This window comes from Rhipicephalus microplus, chromosome 2, assembly GCF_043290135.1.
Source record: "Rhipicephalus microplus isolate Deutch F79 chromosome 2, USDA_Rmic, whole genome shotgun sequence".
Classification (NCBI taxonomy): domain Eukaryota; kingdom Metazoa; phylum Arthropoda; class Arachnida; order Ixodida; family Ixodidae; genus Rhipicephalus; species Rhipicephalus microplus.
In genome coordinates this window covers 185,955,130-185,968,012 of record NC_134701.1, presented here as the reverse complement: position 1 = coordinate 185,968,012, position 12,883 = coordinate 185,955,130, and positions in this window count along the sequence as shown.

Here is a 12,883-nt window from a genome sequence, read left to right as displayed (position 1 = left end):
TGTGTGAGGAAAAGATAGTTTGGAAATGACTTCGTCCTGAAGTGGAGATAAGTTTTGTTCAAGATGATGTGGATGTTGATGATGTGTGCTGATCACACCTATATGTTTTTAATGATTCTGTTCGATAAATATTCGAGCCATCCTGCGGCTGACTGAATTTATGCAGGCCTTTTTCTTCGGAGTATTGAACCAGTCGTACCCAGATGGAAGAATTGTTAACCTTATTACATTTGTTTGATTTAAAATAAGTACTGATATATTTTCACATAAGCGCGACGTATTAATGACCAAGACGATTCACGGGAGCGTGCGGTGAAAATGAGAGTTTCACTCGATTACTAAAAGTAGGCAGAAATGACTGCTCAAGGCTCCGTTAATAACCTATACTCATCGGACTTCCCCTCCAATCCTCTTTTGTTTTAAAATCCCTAACAGATCACCAGTCATTTAATTCGCTCAATATCCCGAACTTGTGGTCAAGTCCCTTCTCATTCAAAGCAACGTTAATTAGATTCACCAAAAACTGTGCTCTTTCTTCGCGAATATTTATACGAGTTTTACTCGTTGCTTTAAAAGAAGCCAATGTGCGGTGGTAGTCATTTACGTTGTAATATTGTAGTTTTTGAATACTTTATTTCTCGCCTTAGACATTCATATCGGCGAGGTTGTACAATTCAGAGCGTGAAACGCATAAAATAGTAAACTGGTTCAGCAAAAAAAAACACTAAACACAACTAATTTACTTTACAATTTGCCAGAAGAATGAAAGGCTTTACCGGCAAGGAGTGTTCAGGGTAGATTTGAAAAGCTGGTAAATATAACAAATATAAGAACGCATACAGAAAATGATTGATTAACTGCTGATGCTAAAATTATTCTTCTATTCGGAATTGTGTCTTTTCATTACTACGATTCTCTCCAGTGACGCTTTTCTCACTAACTAGGCTTCGATTACGTTTATCAATAACGATAAGTATTTTATTTCTCTCTAGTTGGCTTTTATTTTACATGTGTGATGATGGCGCTGATCGATACCTGCGTGTTTTAAAAAACGTCAACATAATTTTTGGCTGCTAGCACTGAATGGTATATGGGTGGCAGCATAAAGACACTGTGTCGGTAATCATTATTTCAATAGATCAAATGAAAATTCTCTCAATTAGGCACGCTCGTTCGGACTATCTACAAAAGCAGACAAAGCAAGAATACTGATGCTTGTGTCAAAAAGATGCACTTGAACAGCACTGCTCACTTATCACTCAAGTTTATTTCGCCGAAACGCGAGCTGTTACAACAGAATTCTAAGGATTTTCTTTTTAGGCTTATTCTAAGCTACAAAAAAAAACACAATTTGGCCTTTTCGCAGAACTGCTGAATCATGTTTATGCTATAAACAATGGCTAAACAATTGCAGATACCACACGTATCACGAAAGTGAACCATGGTTTAAGCTAATGCTCCTTTAATATTTATCAAATAAGTGTCTAGAAAATACAGCTTTTTTCATTTTGCAGAAACCACTGAGGGTCTCTAATGAAAACCTCCTGCAATACGCTTAAAGAAGAAAAATTACTTTTACGTTTCAAACTTGATTGCATAGGTAGTGGCTGCCCAGAAAAAGGGTTACGCATTCCGAAAACGTTTGGTGACAAGTTCTAATCGGTAACTCCAGGGTGCGTGAAAACAGGTCTGCTAGTTGAGATTTCATCATCAATGACTTTCACACGTTTACAAAGCTCGTCCGCATGTAAGACACGGCAAAACATTCAAACTTTGCACCTTTAGGGCAAAGAATTATTGTCGTAATGACGGTCATTACAGTCGTCACCTACGTTTTTTTCAAAAACTGATGCCTTACAACTGAAAGATTGAAAATATTTTTTACTGTCACTGTTATTTCCACCTTGGCATGTTCCAAGAGTCAGCTATGATTGGTGTGCCCTGATTGCTTCCGGCTGAATATGCAAATAGGTTATGGATTGGCCTCTAGGACGTATCTAATAGGATGACATTCATCTATGACGTTTATCCATGACAGCCATCTGGCACGGCCTTATCACAGCAAAAAACGATGGGTAAAGTCCAGGCATTAACGACTTTCGAATCACCTGAGGTCTTTACGCTTTACGTAGTTTTCTTTCTCTTTATTTCGCAAGTATAACAAGGGCCCGTGATGGCTGTCTTGGCGAGTCAACGTGGACTCCATTTTGTGCATGCCAGCCTATGGGAGCTTTTATGGTGCTTCTCGAATAGAGCTTGCCGGTTGGGTCGTGTTGAGCTATAGCCTCGCTAAATCAATCGTTCTCTTTGCTCTAAGAGACGTTTATGTTGTTGTATCGTGCATTGGCTATGTTTAGATAAAGTACAACGTGTTTGAATGTGAAAACATCTATTCTCTACCGCTACCGTCGTGGGCACCCATAGCCTGCGCATATCAGTATATGATTTATCGTTCGCTTCCACATGTGATGCACAAACAATGAAACGATTACATTTTTCTTTATATTGTGAGTCTGGTGGGAATCGGAGCTGACGTGCACGCTAAGTGGCTTGTTTTTACACTGGAGTATTTTCTTCCCAATATGTTGTGCCGATATTATTAAGCGCATGGTGGCTCGTACCTCTAATGCAGTTGGATTGAGAGACTATATGCTCACAAAATTCGGGAATGAAGTGACAGGCTTGGCAGAAATTAATGGTTGCTCACAATAATGGTACCAGGCCTGAAGGAAGCTGGGTACCCTGTTTAGCTCTCGTGTTTTCTCTTTATTTCTTGCTCTCGTTGCCACAATTTTTTCTGGTTTTTAGGGGTGAACCTCCCTAAAGCGTGGGTACGTAGCCACCAGTGGCACATGCCCACACTAGAGTGGGTAACAGTTGCCTAGTCGGAGCACAACATCCTCGAGGTCTAGGCTCTGAGATTATCGAACTTTAATAGCAGTAATCTTGGGATAGGGAACATCCGCGCCCTGCGAGGCCGGGAACTTCCTACACGCCGAATATATAAATAAATGTTATTTCTCTCCCTCTCCCTAAAGTGGATATGTACCACAGGGGATGCGAGATGGGAGATGACGGTACTTGGAGTGTTCACTAGACAAACGCACGGACGGCGGTACTTGGAGTGTTCACTTGACGAACGCACAGACGACCGGACAGACAAACTACCAGACGGATGGACGGATGGATAGACGCGTAGACGTACGGACGGATGGACGCACGAACAGACAGACAGATGGATGGATGACTCACGGACGGCCGCATGGACAGATGGACGGACGCATGGAAGGACGCACAGATGGTCATGCGGACGAACGGAACCAAGAACGAACGGACGGATGGAAGCACGAATGGGCTGACGGACGCTTCGCCCCACTCATCATCATTCACTGCGTGGATATGCTGTGATTTTCTAGGGGCGAAGCTCCTTATAGAGGGTTCCGTTCGTCCCTCGTAGCCGTTGTAGTATGTAACAAGTATAACATTTTGACCTTCAAGGTGGTGCTGGTAAGATATTTATTCTGTGCGTTGTTGAACAATAAAAAAATAATGCTCAGTGTACATGCCAATGGCTGCTGATGGGGAATGAGAGACAGGAACATTCGGCTTTTAGTTAAAGCACACGCTGCGATCCCCATTAGCACCCATTGGCATGTACATTGAGCACTACCTGACAAGAAAGGGTTGCTACGTTATACTCGCTGGGTGTACCCTCCTTAGTTTTAGAATGGTTTAGTGAGCGTTGAGCTGCAGTGCCATGAATGCAATGAACTAGTATATGCCATGAACTCGAGGTGGTTAAAGGTGGGAAGTAGATGTGAAGCGCATCTAGTGGCTAAGGTACTCGGCTGCTGACCCGCAGGGCGCGGGTTCGAATCCCGGCTGCGGCGGCTGCATTTCCGATGGAGGCGGAAATGTTGTAGGCCCGTGTACTCAGATTTGGGTGCACGTTAAAGAACCCCAGGTGGTCTAAATTTCCGGAGCCCTCCACTACGGCGTCTCTCATAATCATATAGTGGTTTTGGGACGTTGAACCCCACATATCAATCAGATGTGAAGCCCAAGACGTAAGAAATTGTGTGTGTGCCACCTCTCATTTAGTCTTGGAATGTCCGCTGGATGGCGGTGCTTCTATATGGGGAATATATTATGAAAAGATGCGAGCTGGTGGTAGTTGGAGTGCGCACGCACGGACGAGCGGATGGACGCATGGACGGCCACAGAGACGGACGCATGGATGGACGGAAGCAAGAATAAATGGACGGACCACTATTCGCCCCACTCTCCATCATTCACTCCGTGGATAGGCTGCCATTTTTTTTATTCTTGTTCCTGTTTATGTTTGTTATTATCAACACGCTATAAGAACAAGATGAAGAAGATTTCTCATCAGCGTGAACGTGCGCCTGGTTATGGTATATCTGGTTTAAACGTTGAAACTATGACTACGGGGTATTTATTGTAAATTTTCGTGAGTTTAATGTCGAATGGAAGTCTTCATATATGCAATTTCACAGTGCAATCATTATATGTGTCTCTCTGTGCTAAAGATTTACACGCAATTTTACCCTCAAGGAATCAGACCAAAAGAGACTTTCATTACAAATACATAAAAACTAACTGTTAGAAAAGAAACATCACGTATTTTATAGGTGTCACAACAAAGTACACACACTGGAATTGGGTTGACAATGAGCAGTTCTTGATATTTTCTTTGACAACATGTCCCAAGTGTTTTTCTCACAGTTTGTTTCATTGCGTGCCCATCCTACATTTAGTTTCATGCCAAGATATACTGGAACTATGATGCGAGAAAACAGTCGTTACTCGCATAATTGCGATTGTTGGAATTCTGCTATACAATATTTGAAAACAAAAATCTCGAAGGGCCAAAGGCCTTGCATTCTTTCATGAAAGTTCGAACTTGTGTGTCAATTTTGTATAATATATTCCACAACCGGTCACAATGTCCGCCCAGTAGCGATAGCAATAATCCAGAAACGCACCCCAGTGGCCAGTACGTTTTCAGGAGAACATGTTGAGACAGAAGAAATCTCGAATGCATCAATGAGCTTTAAGAAACGAACACGCCGAAAGAGTACGGGGTCAACAACTGGGCTAGCTGGTATGGATTCGTAATATTTAAAGCAGCGTGAAAGACAGGACATGAAGTGGACACTATGAACGCTTAGTAATTTGCACACACTTTGCGCTGCTGTAAATATTACGCAGGCAGTTCGTCTGGAAAAAATAACGAACAACTTATATCCAATTACGTTCTTTGCTGGTCAAAAACGTCCTCTGGATAGAACTTCTAAAAATTTCGCATACACATGCCCGTGGGTCTTAATGCGAGACTTTATATTTCACGAAGCATTCATTCATTTTTTCGCAGTTTTCGTGTTGTTCTATTCTAATATATTTGCCTGCATAAATAGCTTACATATATAAAGAATTGACACGCACAGCCTACTTCTACCTTTTTTTTCATATTTTCTATTGTCCCAATTGTTCTCGCGGCTTCTCAGTTACGGCGCGTTGAAGTGCTGCGTCGGCAGCCGCGAAATTGCGTCGGTAAATCGATGTCGGTAAATCGAGCGCATGGAGGCCGAGCTCAGCTGCTGATAAACTGGCACCAGAAAAAGCAGTATTGCAAATGGATGAATGTAGTTGGGAATGCAGAATTCTCTTCTCTCAATTTTAGGCTCTATGATTTAAACTATGACAGGGCGAAGAGGTTTTTGTGTTTTGTTTTCATCGTTTTGAAAATATTCAAACAAAAAAAAACTTATAATATGAGGCACGCTTTTGGGGAAAACGTTGGAAAGACCTAAATAAGTAATAAACATAATGGGAAACATATGGGAGGCCTGGTTGAAAGAAAGTTTGTATACTGAACACAGACGACTACTATGCCACTGCAAGTGTTGAAGTTGGAAGACGAGCCTTCTAATAACGCTGAAGACAGCATAACAACGCACCGTATCGGATGACGCTCAAGACAGAAAACAAACAGGGTAGTTTACAACGACACCTATAAGTCCTTCTTTCATATTTAAGCGAAGCTTTTCCAACTCGCACATTTTGGTGGTGACGTCGTATGCTAAAAACCTGGTGTGTGTAAGCGTGCAAAATAGTGGTCCCTGAAGTCGCACGTCATCTCCGTTTTTTCTCCAATAACTAGGTCTATCGATTGCAGCAATGTCGTTGATGAGCCCATTTGATATTTAATTTGAATGATGCATCGAGGAGACTCACCATTTCGCTTTGCCGCTGTTTGTTGTTACCGAATTCTCATTACCATTGTACTTTCTCATAAGAGCTGAATTCTAGCACTGCTCAGCATGTATCGACTGTTCGATTCCTCACATGAAGGGGGAAGTTACGAGAAATTATTGCGCAATGCGCGAATAAATAAATAAATAAATAAATAAATAAAGAACGAAAGAAAGAAAGAAAGAACGAAAGAAAGAAAGGAAGAAAAAAAGAAAGAAAGAAAGAAAGAAAGGAAGAAAGAAAGAAAGAAAGAAAGGAAGAAAGAAAGAAATCGAGCCTGCTCGACACCGTGATCATTGTAGAAACGACGTAGCAAAGCGAAGAATACACCTGGCTGTGGTTACGCTCCGGTTCTGTTGGCCTGAGGCGAAACTGTTTGTTTGCCTGCCTGTGCCTGAGTGGCTGATTGTAAATGAAGTGGAACTATATACCAAAAACCAAAATATCGCCGACACTGCGCTCGTATTAATATAAAACGAAAGTGAGATGTGTCTTCATTGAAGTAAGGCCTATGTGAAGTTATATATGAGAGCTTCTACTGCTTCTGTTCACGTTTCGCACCTATAGGCACCGTCCACTGACAAGAGAGAGCTGCGTTGCTGGCATTAGCCAATCCTAAGTTCACTGACGTTGGCCGTTAGGGGCACGCAGAAAACAGACGTGCGCACGCATCCCCGTGTATACCTGCTGCAATCCACCCACTCACGCGGGCATCTAGTTTCATTTTGACTGACCCGTCCCTATTATTAGGGAGTTTTATTGCTAGGTGCGCATTCTCTTGTGGCGATGCGGGCTTGGGAGCACGCGGCGTTACCTGCACAACCCGTACCCAACCGGAATGCCTTTTAGTTGGCGTCACAGTGGCGCGCACGCAAACGCAAGCCGCGCGAAGATCACACGCGCTCGCAGAGCCATACCGTATTGTCGGGTAAGTATTATTTAGGTCTTTGTATGATTTAAAATGTTAAATTAAACAGAAATAGTGATCAGGACACTTTTTTATTGTGTACAGTAATTTGGTATACGCAAAAAAGTGAAAAATACAAGTTTACTGTAACGACAGTGTCTACATCCTGTGACACTACGTGCAACCGCAGTCATGAACACGTTAGCTTACGCGTAATGTTTTTGAGGTGAAAATGAATAAAAAGGTTACTCATTTGTGATATTGTCGCAGCGCAGTTTTTGCACCAGATGTACAATGCACAATGTTTCTGCAATAACAAAGTTGTGGTTGTCTGTTTCACTATGGTCGCGCTAGATGGCGCCAAATATTCAGCTAGTCGTGGGCTGGCATATGCTTTTTAGTTTCAATGTTCCAGGCCATTCTAGCTTTGGAAATCTGGCTGAAACCGTGTAATCGCTATAAGTGCTCGCACTTTGGCTTATTTTAACTCGACGGCTAGAGTATACGCAGTATGGATACCGTGAGTTCTTGCGAAGATGGACCGCGCGGATGCATGGCCCCATCGCCCCAGCGATCTTGCGACGCATCTGTCTGGGGTTTCGCGCATGCGCAATACCGCCGCCGCAACGTCCTGCGTACGCAAGCCGATAGGGTACCCCGCACTAAAACTCCCTATTGCGTTTTTATTGCGAAGGCAATTATATGGACACTCTCGGCTGGATTTCGCTGCCGGCGTTGACGTCGGCGTCGATGTCATGCACCGTATATGTATACATATCAATACATATGAAAACGCAAGAAAAAAAAACATCCCAGAAAAAAGACTCCAGCGCGCGGAATCAAACGTGGGACCTCAGCGTCGTGATTGCGAGGTGTTAACTAATGAGCCACTGAAGGGTACATTCGTAAAGGTTTAAACGGCAAGCTATTTATATCTGCCACTTACCGCTGTGTGCGGACATCTCTGGGAGAGGGAAAAGGGGAAATATCGTGTTTTCAGCATTACCAGCAAGAAGGCGCCGCAAGCGCGTGGCGGCTCTCATCTCTCACACGTACTTTGGCCCGCGTAAATAATAAGGAGATGTACTGCTCGATCTCGCGCCCTTATCTTGCAGTGGGGAGAATCGTACGTCTTGGCTAGCCTTTCAGTTTTATCGGAACGATTCTGTTGTAGTTGCCCGGCGCACAAAGGTCACTGCCATCATGGCACAGCCTCCGTTTGCGAAAAGGGTGCGCTTTTCAGACAAAGTGAGGTGAGAGGTAACTACTGAGATGCTTATGCGCGTTAATCTCTACTTGTGAGTACAATTTGTGCGTCCTTTGCGTGTGAGAAACGTGGGGCACGTTTCGATCTGCTGGCCATTCTGCGCGTGACCTTCCAATTTGTTGCTATTGTGTTGATTGCTTCGCCTCTGTGGCAAATCTGTGACTTTTAAAGGCGAATCTCCTCAAAGCGGCACCCGTTTGTCCCTCGTAGTCGTAGTCGTAGTGCGTAACAAGTGTTATATTTTAACCTGCAAGGTGGTGCCGATGGTAGATTTCTCAAGCGCTTTGTTGAACAATAAAAAGTTCGCGGCGTGCGCGTTAACTAAAAGCCGAATGCTCCTGTCTCTCATTCCCCATTAGCAGCCAGTGGCATGTACATTGAGCACTATTTGACAAAAAAGGGTTGCTACGTTATACTTGCTGGGTGTAACCTCCTTAGTTTTAGAAAGATTTAGCGAGCGTTGAGCCGCAGTGCCATGAGTACAATGAACTAGTATATACCATGAACTCGAGGTGATTAAAGGTGGGAAGTAGACCCGAAGCGCAAGCCGTAAGAAAGTGTGCGTGTGCCACCACTCGTTTAGTTCTTGGAATGTCCGCTGGATGGCGGTGCTTCTATATGGGGAATATATTATGAAAATATGCGAGATGGTGGTACTTGGAGTGTTGAATAGATGGACGAACAGACACACAGACAGATGCATGGATGGACGCATGAACGGACGCAGGGGCGGATGCATGAACGAACGCAGGGACGGACGCACGAACAGACGCACGCACGGACGGGCGGATAGACGCATGGACGGTCACACAGACGCACGCATGGACGGACGGAAGAAAGAACGAGTGGACGGACGAATGCTTCGCCCCACCCTTCATCATTCACTCCGTGGGTGTGCTGCCAATTTTTTTCCTCTGCTAAGCTTTGCGTTCCAGCGCCGCAGTCACACTAAAACACATTACTGCGCTGTGTCTATAGGACCATTTGACTCTTGGTTCCCATTTGCGGGACATGCTGTAATTTTTTATCGCATTCACTGCTTTGCTAGCTTAAAAAAATCGGCAGATCCCACGTACCTGCATGGGAATCGACATTATGTAAAGCATGCGGAAGAAAGGTGACCGTGTTGCAATTTTTTTGTTGAGCAACACGTCATGAAATGACGCTAGATATAAGTATAAATGTTGCGCGCACAGACATATGTTCAAGAGTTGCAGATGTTTATATAACTAGTTATTTGCACTTGCGCAACGATGTCAACTGGAACATGAGTATTAGCAACAACGGAAGCTGATATGGAGCGCTGATGCTCACGAAGATGCTGGCCCTGGACACTGCTACATAAATCAACTTCAGCGCATGGCAACTAACAACAATTGACGTTAACCCAACGTCACGGCTGCATCAGAGGAGTACATACGTAATGTTTATAAAATTGGGCAGGCAGCACTGCAACCACTATAGACGTTTCACGAAGATCAGCGCCTATTTGAAAAGTAGTTCCAAGACATGGCATAGCTCTGTGGTAAAATGCTTCATTGCCACGCAGAATGTTTGGGTTCAATTCCAGCTGGGAACCTGACATTTATTCTTTGCTATCATCGGGTCGACGCTACCGATGTCGAGTATTTTTTTAACACTCGCACGTTAAAATAGCCCACGTGTGTTCTCGTCGTTCCTGGGTAGATACTAAGTGTCAATCACCTGTGGCACATACCCGAATACCAGTGGCTCATACCTGCCCGTCAGTATGTGCCACTGTCAGACGGGAAGTGTTTGACGACGTATGCTACGGTATTGAAACATTATTCACGTCTTGACCAGCGCGTCATATTCGTCAAACCATCTTACCCTCCCAAGCTAATTTTGGTTTTCGCCAATTGAAGAGTGTCACCCCGAAAGCATCCAAACGTAAGCGGCCAGATAGATAGGCAGATAGATAGATACGCTCAAAGTCGCCGAAGTACGCTAAGAAATGCTTCGCATTTAAAACCAACTAACCAACCTGTCTTGCATCATAAGCTCGTAAAACAAGCATTAGTTTAGGTAGTCTGTGCTAAAAAGAAAGCATACAATTATCATTGCAATCCTAATTGGAAAACTTCAATATTCGTAACTTGATTCATTGCACACCCGACCGCGATAGTAGTCTAACCTTGAAGGCTGTTTATTGGGACATGCAGCTAGCGTCACGCTAGGCCTTGGGCTTTGTAGGCAAAAATTTATGGATCACGGCATCTGCCTCTGGAGTTTCGCAGTCGAGGTGGCTCACGGCTCTCCCATAGTTTAGTATCGAAGTACTCGAAATCGTTAGAGACTCTTCACTGGACCGTGGAACAGAACGGACGTGTTTTTTATCGCTCCCCCAGTCCTCTGACGCTTCCATGGGTTTTTGTCCACGACGCTCTCATTGAACAGGCCTTCTTCGGACTTTCCGGTGAGGACTTCCACAGCCAAGACTGTTTAAAGTGTTTCGTAACGTGAAACTGCTCTTCTCAACAACTTTCTGGTGACCAAGCATGGCCGATCCATGGGCGTCTCCCTGACACCGCACCGACGCCGCTGCAACTTTCGGCGCTTGGCCGCGTTTGTGCGAACGCCGAGTGCGTTGCAGTGACATTTGGTGTGTGCCTGATCTACACTGCTTAGGCATGGCTCCTTTGGTTTCTACCATCGAATCAGCAGCAATGGATTCTGCAGACACCAACGAATATCCAGTGGATCCAGACGATGGTACTTAGTTCACCGCTACCCGCCGACGCAAGCCAAGGACCACAAAGAATTTTGCACCTGAGCCCTTGCCTGCCAAAAATCAAGTGACCCCGCGGCCACCACCCCTACCTGTGGATGACTTCAAGGTGATCTTCCGACCACGAGGAGGCTTTCGCCTCAATGAATGGGCACATCACGTGTTGGCACGCACCATCTGCATGACTGCTGGGCTGCCCGGAGAAAGAGTCAGCAAGCTCCTTTTTCGCATCCAAGCGGAACGCAATATAGCCATCGCAAGCACACCAGACGAAACTATTGCTTCAAAGTTGCAAGCCGTCACTGCACTAAATCTAGGATCGTAAGGATATGAAATGCAAGCTTATGTAGCCGCTCCTGACAATTCTTGTAAGGGGGTCATCATCGGCCCCGAGAAGAATACTTCACCCACCGAACTCCTCGACAACATCTACACACCCGATGCCAAAGTGTTGCATGCCCGAATGATGGGATCTACAAACACGGCGTTGATAACTTTTGCAGGCCTTCAAGTTCCACGTTCTGTTTACTACTACCGCGCGGAATCTCCATGCTACATTCACCGACTTCACAAAATACATTTGGACATCGGGCAAACCTATGTCCAACCCCGACAAAGCGCTGATGCCAAGCATGTGGAGTTGACACACCAGCGCCGGAGCACAACTGTACAACTCAACGCTTCCACTGCAAGAGTGACCACCCAGCTACGCACCCCAAATGTCCTGCGAGAGAACAGAAACCTCCAAACAAGCATTACGTCAAAAAAGCACTGGAGGCGAACGCGTTAGCACCACCCAAGGGACACCAGCCCAGGTCCAGAACGAGGCGCGGCCAATCCAAGAGCAGAGGGTAGTTTCAGGACAGGGCCTTGGAATCCTTAAACAAAACGCCAGGAACCACATCCAAAACCAGCACGATCACCCTCGGACTGATTCCCCCAAAAAACAGATCTGCGAGTGCGGAGAGACCAGAATCGCTACCAGCCAAGAAGCCAGCGTCCGCTGGACAGACGCCTTCGGATAAGGTGAGTTGGGCAGCGGGGCCTCCCAGCCTGATATCTTCTTTACCTAATGCCTCCCATCCACCCTCACCACACAACCACCCCAACGTGCCTTTCACATCTAACACGCATAACTGCACTAAGCAAGAGCTGCAAGATGCCCTCACAAAAGGGAGAGACTCGATTAACGCTAAAGTAACCAGCATTATCACACAGGCAATTAATTATTTCCGTGCAGAACTTAGGGATATGTTAAAGGCCCATACCCAAGCACTTCTAACTGAGCTAAAACAGCACATACAAGAAAGCTTCGCGTCATTTAGTACAAAATCCCAAGACTCATTGCCACTAGCTACAAACCCCAAAAGTCTGGCCAAACAAACCCCCCCCCCCTTACATCCGCCCATCAGTCTTAAATTATGACACAGACCAAAAAGAGCAAGATTGGCTCCCCTAGTCCTGCCTTCATCATGTGGCAGTGGAACTTCAGGGGGTTTCGACGAAAAAGGAGCTCCCTGCAACAGTACACTGCCACTTTCGCGCATCCTTCGGATATCGTGGCTCTGCAGGAGACGCACTGCACACCTACCCTGTCAGGCTTCTATACATACACAGATCAACAAACACCATCACTTTTCGCAATACTTGTATACAAACACTTGACAACTATCGAACACACGCT